The sequence below is a fragment of the Mixophyes fleayi genome, chromosome 8, assembly GCF_038048845.1.
Source record: "Mixophyes fleayi isolate aMixFle1 chromosome 8, aMixFle1.hap1, whole genome shotgun sequence".
Lineage (NCBI taxonomy): Eukaryota > Metazoa > Chordata > Amphibia > Anura > Limnodynastidae > Mixophyes > Mixophyes fleayi.
The window spans coordinates 80,146,756-80,162,725 of record NC_134409.1 but is presented as its reverse complement, the minus strand read 5'-3'; the positions used below and the strand labels follow the sequence as shown (position 1 = coordinate 80,162,725).

The following is a 15,970-nucleotide window of genomic DNA, read 5'->3' as shown; positions in this document are numbered from 1 at the left end:
AGGCCCAAGCCAGGGCTTGTCCTGAAAACAAAGAGATAAGATAGGCCACTCTGGAACGATGGGTAGAAAAATTTTGAGGTTGGAGCTCAAAATGGACTGAACATTGGTTAAGGAAACCCCTACAAGTTTTGGGGTCTCCATCGTACTTTGACGGAGTAGGCAGGTGAAGCGTGGAAGCTATAGACACCTGGGATGGCAATGGGGAAACGGAGGAAAGCACAGGAGCTTCAGTAGTAGCTGTCACAGTCTGTCCAGATGTACCTTGGGAGGTTAATGACTGATAACACTGAAGTAACAGCTGTTGGCGGGCATCCTGTTGCTCCACACGGCTAACCAGATGTTGCAGCATCTCTTTGGCGGTAGGTTCCACATCTGGGTCTGTCATGGCCTGATCTTACTGTCACGGGCACTAGGAGTCTTTACCCAGGGATCACCAGATGGTAGGCTTACCAGAGCAATGTAGATGGTAATAGGGTACTCTGGTAGCTGGGTGATCACGGAACATGAAATGATGGCCGATGAGATGCTCAGGAAAGTCTATGACTAGCAACACTGGTAATAATGAGGTAATGATACACAAGGAACTGTATGGACAAGGACACGTGAAGGTAGTCAGTGGTCTGCGATAGCAAGTTGTACCACTGCTATAGTGAGGTGGAATGTCCAACAGAAACAAGGAGGTGATGAGAGTCAGCGGTCTGCGGGTAGCAAGTTGTACCGCTGTCTGAGTGAAGGAATGGAATCCAAGTGGAGGTATCCAGGTAGTCAGTGGTCTGCGGTAGCAAGTTGTACCACTGCTCTGTGAGAGGATAATGGAACAGGTGATACCGGAAACAGGGATCAGTGGTCTGACATCAGCAAGTTGTACCACTGCATATATATGTGAGGAGGTGCACGGGGGAAGACTGCAACACAGGATATACACAGGCACCTTATACACGATCCACAGTAATATGCACAATATAGGTATATATATATGTAAATGACTGATCAGGTCTGCAATCTAGAAAGTCTCTTGAAGTAGTCCAGCACAATGATAACACAGTCAATGATGGCAATAGACTCAGCGGATAGCAGACTCCAGAGAGAACCAAACACAGTCCAGCAAGATATGCAATACACAGCACAGTCAATGAGAAGTATGCATACCGTGGTTCAGCAGTAGCAGTCAGATGGGATTGCAGCGGTACCTGAGCGGCTGGAGGCCGACTGGATAGGAAGTCCCTGGATAGGAGAAGCAGCGGTCTAGCAGGTGCAGCGCACAGGTGAGTAGACCGACAGGGACACGAATCCACAGGAGTCAGCAACACGTGGAACTGGACTCATAGGAAACCCAGGAGAATGGAGATGATCCAGCAGAGGGTAGTAGAAGAGATACAAATCCAATGCTGACAGGAGGGTAGAGGCCAGTGGAACACGTGAAGGCGTGGAGAGTGGATCAGCAGGAGATGGACGATGGCGCTGACCACAGCGGCAGGACTCAGCGGCACACGGAGGTAACCAGTAGCAACCACAGGAACCAACAGCGATGGGAAACAGGAGTGCAGCGCAGGGCCGGAGCTGTAGATCACGAAGTGTAGCAGATGGTAATGAAAAGCGGCAGTCTCGAGGAAGTCACAGCAAAGATGAGATGAGAGTGTAGTGCACGGAGGCAGCGGATAGTAATCAGCTGGCAGTCACGATGTTGAACACAGGCGAGTTGCAAGCAGGAGACTGTAGTGCACAGAGGCAGCGGATAGTAGTCAGCTGGCAGTCACGATGTTAAACACAGGCGAGTTGCAAGCAGGAGACTGTAGTGCACAGAGGCAGCGGATAGTAGTCAGCTGGCAGTCACGATGTTGAACACAGGCGAGTTGCAAGCAGGAGACTGTAGTGCACAGAGGCAGCGGATAGAAATCAGCAAACAGACTTGATGAGAAGCAGGTGAGTGAGGTAAAAGCTGGAGTGCACGGAGGCAACGGATAGCAATGAGCAAACAGTCACATTGATATAAAATAACGTTGAAGTGGTGTAGAAGACTGTAGTGCACGGAGGCAGCGGATAGGAATCAGCAAACAGTCATGATGATAAAGTTGATGGTAGAAGTGGTATGGAACCACAGTAGTAGAAGTGGTTTGGAAACCACAGGAATCAGCAGCACTGAATACACAAGTAATACAGGAACACCTTCAGAGACTCATGAGGAATGAGACTCCAAGATCAGGCAACGTGGTAGTGACCACAGGTGCTTAATATAGGGAGGTTGCCTGATCTGCCAATTAAGTTAAAGGGGTATACACTGAAGTATAGAAAAGGGCTGCGCATGCGCAGACCCTCAGGATGGTGGACGGCCACGGTTCCTAAATGTCCGGGAAGAGGCACTCACGGTCCGGTGAGTGACATATGGAGTCTTGTGGGAGTGTAATACCAACGGTAATAAATTTTGTAAGAGGTTTCCTTGAGTTTAGTTGATATGGAGCATTTAGCTATCCCCAGTCTCATGTCCTCCCAAGCCTCTTCATCCGGGGTAGACCAAGGTCCTTTTCCCACTCGTCTTCATGAGGGTTTGGAGAGGGAAGGGCAGAAGTGAGAAGAATGCTATATATTTGAGAAATCATGCCCTTGTCCAAGGGATGTTTTCTACAAAGGGATTCAAATGGAGTAAGGTCCCTAAGAACATAGGTTGGTGGCAGGGATCGCAAGAAATGATTAATTTGGAAGAATTCAAAGGGGCTGAGGATTTGGGACGGGGATTGGGGTTGGAGATCCGCTAGCGAAAGCCAGCGGCCCTGTTTGGAAAAATCTACTGGAAATTTAAGCCCTGCACGAGACCAGTTACGGTGGGTTGTAGAGGCAGATCCGGGAGGGAACACCGGGTTATGCCAGATGGGGGTTAAAGGAGATATTGCAGTTGAAAGTTTTAGTTTGAAGGAGTTGGAGTCCCAGAGCATAGCATCAAATTTGATAGAAGGCAGTGCTCTAACAGCAGGGGGGCGCCGGGCGGGAGATACGCCCCAGAGAGAGGAAAGATCGGGCAGGGTTAGATGGGCCGATTCTATATCAAGCCATGCAGTGGAGCCAAAGGGAGCGTAGGAGGCAATGATTTGCGAAAGGTGGGATGCCAAGTAGTATAATTTGATGTCGGGAAGGCCTCTTCCTCCTCCAGGGATTGGTCGTTTTAAGATATTGGATGAGACTCTAGGAGGTCTATGGTTCCAAATAAAGCGGGTGAGGGCCTTCTGGATGTTGGCAAGGAAAGAGGCAGGGACAGCTACCGGAAGGGTTTGGAAGAGGTACAGCCATTTGGGGAGTATGTTCATTTTGACAGCTATGATCCTGCCCAGCCACGAAATAATAAGGCGGTTCCACGAGGTCAGGTCTGATTGCGTCTTGGAGAAAAGGGGTAGGAAATTCTCATTAAAGAGGAGGTCATAGCGAGAAGTGAGGAAAACCCCCAGGTATTTGATCTTCCTGTTCTGCCATTTGAAATTAAAGTTAGCCCGGAGGAGCTCGGTATCCTGAGGAGAAACGTGAAGCAGCATGGCCTCTGACTTGGTGTAGTTTATCTTATAGCCCGAAACATCGCTGTAGTTCTGAAGGATGGCATATAGGTTGGGCAAGGAGATCCCCGGTTGGGTAAGTGATAGGAGGATATCGTCTGCAAAGAGTGAGATCTTGGAGTTCGTATTACCCACCTTGACCCCCTGTATGCTAGGATTAGACCTAATTTGGGAAGCCAGAGGTTCAATTATCAGAGCAAATATCAGAAGGGAAAGGGGGCAACCCTGTCGTGTTCCATTTCGAATGGAGAATGATTCTGAGGGAGTGCCGTTAACCAGGACTTTAGCAGTAGGGGTGGTGTATAATGCTAGGACGCCAGTGAGGAAGTCACCAGCGAAGCCGAACGACTCAAGAGCCGCTTTCATAAAGTCCCAAGAGATCCTGTCAAATGCTTTTTCAGCATCCAGAGAGAGCATAATAGTTGGGGATCTCCTGGAATTTGTAATATGGATGATGTCAATGGCACGTCTGGTATTGTCCCTCGCCTGGCGTCCCGGGATAAACCCTACTTGGTCATACTGGATCAGAGAAGGGAGGAAGGCATTCAGACGGTTTGCTAGGATTTTGGCATAAATTTTCAAATCGAGATTGAGGAGAGAGATTGGCCTGTAGCTAGCACAGTGGAGCGGGTCTTTACCGTCTTTAGGGATAACTACAATTTTGGCCTCCAGCATCTCTGATGGGAGAGGGTCACCTTGGAGAGTGTTGTTATAAAGGGATTTGAGATGAGGGGCCAACAAATCAGAAAATTTCTTGTAGTATGCGGCCGTGAAGCCGTCAGGGCCTGGGGATTTACCACTTTTTTGTCCCTTGATGGCTTGATGGATCTCGTCTGTCGAGATCTCTTCATTGAGAAGTGAAAGGGCTTGGTGGGATAATTTAGGTAGCCTGGCTTTGGCAAGAAAGTCAGTGATCAGGGCGGAGGGGGTTTTCAGTGTTGGGGAGGAAGCGGGAGCCGGGAGGTTATAAAGAGCAGTGTAAAAATGTTGAAATGCTGACCTGATATCTGCTGGATCGTGAGTTAACTGGTTATGTGAATCACGGATAGCAATAATATTTCTGAGTTCTAGCTGTACGCAGCCGTGATGCAAGAATTTTGTCAGCTTTGTCTCCTTTTTCATAAAAAGTCTGACGGAGCCATTTAAGGCGTGTGGCCGCTTGTTTAGAGAGAAGGAGGTTTAGTTTGGCTTTGGTTTCCCGGAGGGCTGTCAGGTTTGCGGGATCAGGGGTTGCTTTGTGCTGGGCTTCCAGGGTTTGAAGTTGGATGGAGAGCTCATTGGTTCGGGTGAGGTATTCTTTTTTGTGTCTGGAGGCCATGCTGATCAAGTGTCCCCTCAAGACCGCTTTGTGCGCAGTCCATAAGGTGGCTTTGGAGACTTCTGGAATATCATTTAGCTCAAAGTAGTCCTCCAGTCTAGTCCTAATCTGAGATACTATATTCGTATTGTGAAGAAGGGAGTCATTAAGACACCAGGTCATTGGGCGAGGTCGGGGTAGGAGGTCAGAGATGTCAATTGTAAAAGGGGCATGGTCAGACCAAGTCAATGGGTGGATCTGGACCGCCTGGAGGTTTAGGGCCAAATCATGGCTGAGCAGGATCATATCTATACGGGAGTATGAGCCATGGGGTGAAGAATAAAATGTGTAATCGCGTGTAGTCGGCTCCTTCACTCTCCAGGAGTCATATAGAAGCTGGGATTTCATGAGACTGAGGAGGGATTTAGTGGATTGTGGGTCTGCTGAGAGCGGAACAGCGGCCACCGGGGCAGAACGGTCGATGGTGGTGTTCAGAACAGTGTTGAAGTCGCCCGCTACAATAAGATCCCCCTGTCTAAAACGAGTCAATAAGGAATCTAGTTTGGTGAAGAAGCGGTGTTGGTGTTGGTTAGGGGCATAAACGTTTACTAGTGTACAGAGCTTATTGTTTAGCTTACCTATCAGAATGAGATAACGTCCGTCTTTGTCAGCGAGAGAATTGTTAAGCTCAAACGTGAGGTGACGTGCCAGTAAGATCGAGACCCCCCGTTTTTTAGCTGAGTGATCACAGGCATGGTATGAGTCGGGATATAATTTAGAGCGGAGTTCGGGGTGAGAGTCATGTAGAAAGTGAGTCTCCTGTATGAAAATTAGGTCTCCCCTATGATGTTTAAGGGTCATGTGAAGTTTACTTCGTTTCTGGGGACTATTTAACCCTTTTACATTAAGGGAAAGGACCCTAAGACCCATGTGCGATGAGAGAGAGGAAGATAAAATGAGAGCAAGAGATGAAAGGGTAAGGTGGGAGATCTGAGTAAACCTGACGTGGTATCTGGGTGGTTCTTGGGGCACATATAGTGGAGAATGGAGCAAAAAAGATCCTTAGCTTATTGTGGTCTATTTGAGTAAGGAAGGGGGCGGGGAGAAGGGGGTGGAGGGAGGTGGTCACACGGCGGAATAGGCCGGGACCTGTAGTGCCGACATTGGGAAGGGAGGCTATGAGCCAATAAAGCACATAGGTCAGCAAGGGAGCCTAAAGCTCCCGGGGGGAGTGGCAGAACATCCAAAGGATGCATCAGGAGGGTCCAAATAGTGGGGGCGAAGTGCGCACCCTCCTAGGGTTTTGAGATGGGGCACTGGAAATGAAAGAATAATGAAGTGATGTGCGGAGCAGCCGGGTAGTATGGAGAGGGAAGATAGAAGGGGGAACTTATGGAAGGGGGGTAGTAGAAAGGGGGAGTAATGGGAGATAAGAGGGGGAGAGATGGTGAGGAACAAAGGAATGTATGTAGCATAACACAGTAATACAACCAGTTATTTAAACTATACAGAATGGACTTATATTACATTAACTCGTAATGAACTAAACAACATTGTAGCCTCCGGCGCTCTCCCATCACACCTCCCCAGGGGCATCCGGAATAAAATAGAAAGGATGCCAATTGACCATGTGGGCGTCACGGTGGTGGCCCAAACGGCAAGTATAACAGGGAGGCGCAAAGAGAGGACACCGCCAGAGGCACAGGAGAAAATAGGGACTGTTGAGCACTGAGAGTCTGGGAGACCAACCCTTAATAGAAGGGGGAGCCTCAAACAGAATCTAAGGCCCAACAGGTAATAACACACAATCAAAACATTGTAATATAGTGCGAGCATGTAAATCAGGCCTGTCGACAGTGTATTAAACCAAGCAGGTAGGTCGAGGGCTTTCGGAGTCAAAACTGGCAGGGAAGAGCTCTAGGCCTAAAGAGCGGGTGGGGTCCCGTGAAAGGCGGGAACCCTTAGGTGATATGTAGTATGGGATACAAGCCTTCAGTATGGGGGGACAGATAAGCTATAATGGACCCCAACAGATAGAATCTTACAAAAGCTACATAGTAGCATAATAGAAACATCAAAAAGCACGGGTGAGGTCCCGCAAAAGGCGGGAGCCTTTAAACAGTATGTAGACTTCCTAGGGGGGGGGGAGCTAACAGATGTTGAGGCCCAACATATAGAAACATATAAAACAACATAATAATGGTGAAAACATGTGTAACAGGCATAACAACAGTAAATCAAACCAAACTGATAAATAGGAGGCCTCCTATAGCAAAATAGTCAACATAGGGTTATGAGCTTAAGGCACAAGTGGGATCCCACAGAAGGCGGGGATTCCTAAGTGGCGTGTAGACAGTCTTTCTTCCGTGATCAGCCCTGGATCCAAACAGTGAAGAAGGGGAATGAGAGGGAGAAAGAGACAAAAAGATAAAACCTGATAAGCGGAGTCAAGTCCCTGAAGATCCAGTTGGCGATGCCGAGGTCCCAGGAACTGTGGTCCACTCTGAACGGGGGGCTTCACGTGTGGACGGTCTTTGTGATCTCTGGGGAAGAGGAGAGTCCACGGGAAGGTCAGCGTTATCGGTGGTGATGCCAAGTTTGGGAATTAGAGATTGAGCTTCAGGAAGAGTCCTGGCCGTAAGCATTGATCCCTGGTGCCATACTAGAATACGAAAGGGGAACCCCTAGCGGTATTTGATGTTTCGTTTCCGGAGAAGTGTAGTAAAGGGCTTGAGGTCTCTCCGTTTGGCCAGGGTAAGGGGGGATAAATCCTGGAAGATTTGTAAGTTGGAGTTGTCGAAAGTGATCATCTGAAGCCGGCGGACCTCTTTCATGATGGCTTCTTTTGCTGTAAAGTAATGTAATCTGAGGATAACATCCCTAGGTTGAGATGGATCTTGGGAGCGAGGTCTCAGTGCTCGATGGGCTCGATCGAGAAGAAGTTGATCTTCAGGAGTCGAGGGGGAGAGCTTGGTAAAAAGTTTCTTAAGGTAGAGTTCCAGGTGGGTGGGTTCAACCTGTTCTGGGATCCCCCGAATTCTCAGGTTGTTACGTCGAGCACGGTTGTCCTGATCTTCCTGGCCATCTTGTAGCTGGGTGATGTCATTTCGCATTTCATGGAGATTAGTTTGAAACGACTGTTGGCAGGTCACCACTTCAACCCGATGCTCCAGGTGATTTGTTCTATCCCCAATTTCAACAACGTCGGCTTTCAGGGAATGGAGAGCCTGTACAGATGTTTTGACATCCCTTACCTCTTTGAGGAGGGATAAAAAAATCCCGACGGGTGATAGGTGACTGATCGTCATCGTCGGGATCTGAATCGGAGTGTCCAGGAGATGACTCAGGTATGTCATTGCTTTGTTTGGCAGGCGTCTTGTTTCTGGAGAGGTAGGGAAGGAGGTCGCCACCTGGGGGTTTCTTCCCCCCTCTTGGCATCGTAGTAAAGGTGGGGATTAACAGAAAGGGAGAAAAGCGTAGAGGATGGAGGTCGGCTGCTCCGTAGTGTAGATCTCAGTGCTAGGAGGGGTGCATGGGCACACTCTGCATCAAGTCATCCCCAGCCTGAGAGGAGAGGAGGTGGCAGAGGGAGACAAAGAACTCAGGATTTGTGTCCACAGGTACAAACCTCAGTGGCTGGTGCCCAAGCTTGGTGGTATAGTGATGTTGAGCTTGTGGAAGCCTGGTGTACTAAAAACGAAGTGGTCCGGATTGTGATATGAGAGAATCCTTGTAGCAGAAGTATTGGTGTTTGTTCAATTGGAGAACCAATGATAATCTTTATAGACCGTAGTGGAGGTGATCCAGCTTGTGGGGGTACCCCGAAGCAATGCAAGGGGTGCAATGAGGAAGCAGGGGGGTGAACGAGGACAGCTGTGTGTCCACTGCAAGAGAGTCAGAGCTGGCAGGAGTAAAGTCAATGTGCTGCTAATTAGACTGGTGTTCTTATCTCAGCAGGGGGGATACCCCACTATCCTCATCTTACATCCAAAAGGTGGGAGGAGATGGAGGGAAGCTGTAGTGCTGGTAGTCTGAAGACTCTGCCCGGATCTCCCACAGGTGGGACAGGAGTGCGGCAGGGGTGACCTCCAGGTACTCCCCTAGTGTTGCCAATAGGGGTGGGGGGAACAGAGGAGGATGTTTGTACCTCTCAGCAGGGTCACTGACTCCTTTCCAGGCAAACCGGAAGTGCCACGGCGAAACCGGAAGTGCCGCGGCGAAACCGGAAGTGAGGGGTCCGCGGGGAGGCTGAAACTTTAGGCCGGGGCTTCAACCGGAAGTAGGCCGCCGAACTCGTCCCGGGTAAATCACGAGGCGTGCAGCCGATGGAGCCAGCGGTGAACCACAGGAGGCTGGGGGGTCTGGATGCAGGGCAGCCAGAGGGGAAGCAACGGATCTGTCTCTCAAGGTGTCCACTGACACAGGATGCCCAGCTAGCCACAGGAGGACTCAGAGCAGGTATCTCAGAGGGTCCAGCGGTAAATCAATTATTGGATGGCTGCTGGAGGACTCCACAAATAGAGGACCGTGTTTATGAAGGTTCTGTGACAGGGATGTCCCAAAATATAGAGGGATAAGGGTCTCGGGATCAGGGGAGCTCAGGCAGATGCTGCCATTCGAGATGGTGTCCTAGCCATGCCCCCCCGGTGCTGAGCTTTTTAAAACATGACAGGGACATGCAGGAGATGCTGTCTGTGGCCCGTAAAATATCTGGACATTTTACGGCATTCGGCAACAGCGTGTAGGAGATTGCAGCAGCTGCAAGAGCAATTTAATTTGCCCTGCCACCAACTGAAGCAAGAGGTGGTGACAAGGTGGAATTCCACCCTGTATATGCTTCTGCGGATGGAGGAACAGCAAAAAGCCATCCACGCTTACTCCACAAGCCATGACATTGGGAAAGGAGGGGGGATGTATTTTAGTCAATCGCAGTGGAGAATACTTTCCGTGTTGTGCAAATTGCTGAAACCATTTGAAGTAGTCACCTGTGAAGTGAGTTCAGACACTGCTAGCTTGAGTCAAGTGATTCCCTTAATTAGACTTTTGGAAAAGCAGCTTGAGAAACCGAAGGAGAAGATGAAACAAAGCAATTACGCTAAGTATGTCGGACTTGTAGATTAAGTACTTTATTCGTTTCTCTAGGATCCAAGAGTTCTCAAAATCAGACCACTACGTTTTGGCGACTGTGCTTGATCCTCTGTTTAAGTGCTATGTCTTCTCTTTGTTTCCAACTGACCCCGGTCTGAAGAGATGCAAGGAGCTCCTGGTGAGTAAGATGACGGCTCAAGTGTTACGTGATAGGATGGCGTCTCCTCCTTCAGTTTCTCAGTCAACTGCTAGGAAAAAACTTGGCTTTCCCAAGAGACCCAGGGAAAATGCAGATGACTCGACACCAAATTTTGAAGTCTGGTCCAAAAGATTTGACCAAAAAAAGTGACACCTCTGCCGTAACTTCACCTGATCCTACTATCAACATCCAAAGGATGGTGGAGGATTATTTTCACAACAGCATAGAAATAGACACATCAGACAGTCCGTTTACATACTGGGAGGAAAAAAAGGGAATTTTGAGACCCATGTACCAACTCTATTTGCTCTACCTAAGCTGCCAACCTTCCAGTGTGTACTTGGAAAGAGTTTTCAGCACAGCCGGGAACCTTGTCAGCGATTGGTGTAGGAGGCTACTTGCTCAAAATGTGGAAAAGATGATGTGCATAAAAATGAACTTCAGCTTCCACGAGGAAGGCCTTTCCTGCCAATTACATCAAAATACTGAGACTTCTGTAATTATTAATTCATCACCGCTGGAATTCACAATGTGTGAGGATGATGTACACTGATGAGGATGATGACAACAACTATCTTGCCACAGTAGAGTTTATTAACTTAGGTGCCTTAAGCCCATTGTTAGCTTGTTTTGTGTGGGGGGGGGGCAAACAAACCAAGCACTTCAGCCACAAGGAATGACACTTTTGTGGCTGAAGTGCTTGGTTTGTTAAAGTGTGCATGTCCTTTTTAAGATCCAACATAAGGGTGGGTGGGAGAGCCCAAGGACAATTCCATCTTGCACCACTTTTCCTTTCAGCTACTGCTGTGTGCCAATGTTACCTACATGTGCTATATACTGTTGTGTGCTTAGCAAAACTCTTAAACACCCATTGATAATGCAGATTACTCGACACAACATTTTGACATCTGGTCTTGTCACTAATTCCGGTCAATTCTTTTACAGTAGAAATCTCTGCTGTAACTCCACCTGTTCCTACAATCATCATCATCTATATAGCGCCACTGATTCCGCAGCGCTGTACAGAGAACTCATTTACATCAGTCCCTGCCCCATTGAAGCTTTCAGTCTAAATTCTCTAACATACACACACAGACAGAGAGAGACTAGGGTCAATTGTTATAGCAGCCACTTAACCTACTAGTATGTTTTTGGAGTGTGTGAGGAAACTGGAGCACCCGGGGGAAACCCACGCAATCACGGGGAGAACATACAAACTCCACACAGATAAGGCCATGGTTGGGAATTGAACTCCTAATCCCAGCGATGTGAGGCAGAAGTGTTAACCACTAAGCCACTGTGCTGTCCAAAGCTATCAACTATCAAGTTCCAAAGAATGGTGGAGGATTAGTTTTAATTTTTTGAACCGTATAAAGATAAGTTTTATTAGCAAAGAACAGCATTGCTTGCAGAAGTAAAGTAAGCCTGGATGTCTAAATAGACGTGTATATGTATTACCTTCCACTTTGCTGCTGTTTCATCAAGTGTTTGTAATCTGCACTTTACATCAAAGGTACCTAACTAGATTATAATTCTGTCCGAATTGGGGGTGATTAGAAGCTCACTGATGAACTCGCTTTTTGCTGGGAATTACAATGGCTTTTTTTTTTAGTGCATTGTCTTGCATCCTGGATTGGGGTGGGTCTACTAAAAGCATGCATCCCGGGGGGGTCAGTGCTCGTTGCCATGTATTCGCTGTAGAATTACCTCAGTAATCCAAGAAACAGGTGGAGCGATCAAATAAACCATAACTGGTTTCATGATCCATGGACAATTCCATCTTGCACCAATTTTCTTTTCTGCTACTGCTGTGTACCAATGTGTTCTAGATGTGCTAGAAACTGCCGTGTGTTTGAGTCATTGCTCTGTCGCTTACCTTCCAGCCAAGTCGCTGCAGTATGTGTCCGAAAGTGGATGAAAATAATATTGTGACCTGTGTGCTACGAGCCGCGGCGGCTCCGGGCACCGCCGCGACTCGCTTCCTGCCCAGCCTCTGAGTCCCGGCCATCGTCATGACAACCGGGACGTCCTTTCCTCCTGCCCCCGGCTGTTGCCTAGGTCGGGACGCCTTCAGTGCGCAGCGCTGCGGTCCGGTATCTAGGGCAGCCGGGCGCGTGCGCATATTCAATATAATTATAGCCCAGCTGGGCTAAGTATTCCCTGCTGTGCAGGGCGATGTTCATTGGCCCCTGCATGTTTATAAGGCAGTAAGAGACAAGCCCTTCCTGCCGGTTATAGTTCCAGCTTCTGTGCTTTAGCCTGCTCCCTCTCTGTACCTGCTTGTCATTATACTTGTTTATTGTTGCCGACCCTTGCCTGGATTTTTGACTACGATTGACTGCCTGTGCCCTTTGACCCACTGCCTGGACTCTTACGCTGCTGTTTTGCCTGTGACCTCTGACCTTGGATTGTTTACTGGATACGCTGTCTGCTGCCGGCCCTCGACCCTCGCCTGGACCTCACTCCATCTTCCTGGGTTCTCCGCAGCCAGCACCCATCTCACGACTCTTCGTCTGTCTGCGGCCAAGTCTGTCCCCACCACTAGGAGCAACAGTGAAAACTAGACTTTCGGAGTAGACTCCGGTTTTTGTGGTGCTGGCTGTTGGGGTTCCTAACACTGTGAGGTGGTCAAATAAGGTGCGGAGTCTAACCCACCCCCGGTATTCACCAGGTTTACCCAGAGATCGCAATAATGCCTTTACAGCCGTAGTTCTGTGCATGAAACAAATTCTCAAAAGAAAAACTTTTAGAAAAGATGGGCGTGATGCTGCTGTCCTGTAATGTAGCAGTGATATGTAGAGGTACTCTCTTTTACGGGAGTCACAGGACCTGTATATGATGGTGATATATGGACATACAACCTTTACAGGAGCTATATGTGGCAGTGATGAGTGGAGAGGGGGGAATTCAATTGGCCGCGTTACTGCTGAAAGTACCGCGGCCTGCACGCTATTACCGATATACGGGAATAGAGCGCTTAATTATCGTTAATACGGTAATTTCAATGCCGACTTTTTGAGCTGCGAGCAGAAAGCCAGGTTACAATTACTAATTAACAGTAATGGGTTTAGCGCAGTGTTACTCTGCGGGAATTGAATTCCCCCCTATATGGACAAAAGTATTTGGCCACACGTGTTTATTATTGAATTCAGATTTTTAATAAGACCTGTTGCCAGAAGTGTGTAAAATCAAGCACCTAACCATGCAGACTCCGTTTGCAAACATTTGTGATACAAAATGGGTCATGCTGAAGAGCTCGGTGACTTCAAGCGTGGTGGTGTGATAGGGTGCCACCTTTGCAATAAGACGGTTTGTGAAATTTCATTCCTGCTGGATATTCCATGGTCTACTGTAAGTGATATTATCAGAAAGTGAAAGCGTTTAGGAACAACAGCTCAGCCACAAAGCGGAAGACCACGTAAAATCGCAGAGCGAGGTCAACGACTGCTAAGGCACATGGTACGTAAAAGTTGCCAACGCTCTGTTGATTCCATAGCTGAAGAGTTCTTAACTTCCAGTGGCATTAATGTAAGCACAAAAACTGTGCAACGGGAGCTTAATGGAATGGGTTTCCATTGCCGAGTAGCTGCATGCAAGCCTCACATCACCAAGACCAATTCCAAGCGTCTGATGGAGTGGTGTAAAGCATTGGACTATGAAGTAACGAATCACGCTTCTATTTGGCACTCAGATGGGCAAGTCTGGGTTTGGTGGATGTTGGGAGAACGTTGCCTGACTGCCTTATGCCAACTGTGAAGTTTGGTGGAGTAATGGTATGGGGCTGTTTCTCATGGTTTGGACTAGGCCCCTTATCTCCAGTGAAGGGAAATCTTAAAGCTTCAGTGTACCAAGTCATTTTGGACAAGTCTATGCTTCCAAGATTGTGGAAACCGTTTGGGGAAGGCCCTTTTCTATTCCAACATGACTGTTCCCCAGTGCACAAAGCAAGGACTACAAATACATGGTTAGGTGTGGAAGAATTTGAGTAGCCCGCCCAGAGCCCTGACCTCAACCCCATCAAACACCTTTAGGATAAACTGGAACAGATTGCGAATCAGGCCTTCTCCAACATCAGTGCCTGACCTCATAAATGCTCTACAGAATGAATGGGCACAAATTCCCACAGAAACACCCCAACATCTAGTGGAAAGCTTTCCAAGAATAGTGGAAGCTGTTATCACTGCAAAATGGGGACCAACTCCATATTAAAGTATATGTATTTGAATACAATTTCATTACAGTTCCTGTTGGTGTAATGGTCAAGCGTCCGAATACTTTTGTCCATAGTGTACTCATTACAAAAGCCACACAACGTATAGATGTGTTGAAATACTCATTACAGCTGCTATGGTATGGAGGAGGTACTCTCATACACATCATGTGACTTTTGTAATGTGGTATGTTTAGGTACTGATTATAAGAGTCTTATGGCCTATATGTGGTAATGCTTAGTGGAGGTACTCATTACAGGAGTCAAAGGATCTTTATATTTGTACACACTGGCTATAGGGTCATGGGTGTCATTCTCAGACACATTTCTGTGCATTATGCAAAGTATTAAATTGATACCAGTGACTGAGACCTTACTTTGTAAGTAAAAGAAACAAGAAAACATCTTGGACCCCTGCATCCAAAAACTGTTTATTAGTTAAAAAAATAAAATGGTTATAGTTAGTATTAAGTAGGGAATAGGGCATTACACGTAGTGCCATTTGCTTGTGCTATATGCTGCTTATAACAATGCTCTCCTGCTTAAATGGTGAGTTTTGAACATATGCCAATTTAAATTAATTACAGAAAATGGTGTACTCCTCTTCGGATAGACATACTGTCTGTAGCTGTTCAGCGCTGTTTGTATTGCGTTGACCTGGTGTTATACAGAAACTGTGGTCCATAGAGGTTGGTTGTGGGGATGCGAGAGAGGTCTGCGGGGTTGGAGAAGTCTGTGGTTTCCAGTTTTTCTCATGGTGATGGAAGTGGAATTAGTTAAGGTTTGTCTGGGAAAGGCTATAAATGTATGAGATAGTGACTGAGAAGGTGGGTGAAGACAACAGTTATGGTAGTTATGTAGTTGCATGAAACTAAATATGGGATGCTGAGAATATGATTTATGTAAATCACTAAATAAATGGATTGATGAAACATTAAATCAATGGATAAGTATGTGCATCAGTACAATAGATAGGTGGGTAGAATACAATAATACAAAATTGGGTAAGTACAAATACTGGAGAAAAATTATAAATACATAAAGAAATAGAACAGTAAATAATGCAGGATAAATAGTTTGATAAAAATATGGAATAGAGAATAAAATGATTATAATAAACCAATACATCAAACTGTTAGGGGTGTAGGTAGGTCCCAAAACGCAATTTCACAATGATGTGAGTTCGGTTTCCAGAGATCTGGTCCTACCTACACCCCTAGCTGTTTGGTATATTGATTTATTACATTATTTTGTTCTCATCTATATATTCTATATTTTAGCACATTATTTTGTATTTTTTTTTTTCTAGTGTTCTATTTTTTCAGTGTTTATTAATATTGTTTCCAATAGTGTGTTTGCCTGATTTTATATCTTATTGTCCTATCTCCCACATATTCTCAGCATCCCCTTTTTAGTTTCAAGCAACTGCATAACATAACTGATGTCTTTACTTATCTTCTCCGTCACGATCACCTATATATTTTGTTTATTGTAATCTTGTAAAGGGCTTTGAAAAATACTACTAAAATAGAAGAGCTGAAGAATGTAACTGCTTTATGAAAGAGAATGTCTGTTGCTAGACCCTTGTCTGTTGACTCTGTGCACTACTTGACTTTTTGTTATATCAAGTAACTAAT

At 46.8% G+C, this 15,970-nt stretch overlaps 1 protein-coding gene across 4 annotated transcripts in view; it reads left to right on the top strand.

The window, feature by feature from the left end:
• MRTFA (myocardin related transcription factor A) overlaps nucleotides 1–15,970 on the top strand; it is a 202,012-nt gene that overhangs the window by 13,973 nt on the left and 172,069 nt on the right. The gene's annotated exons all lie outside the window — the stretch shown is intronic.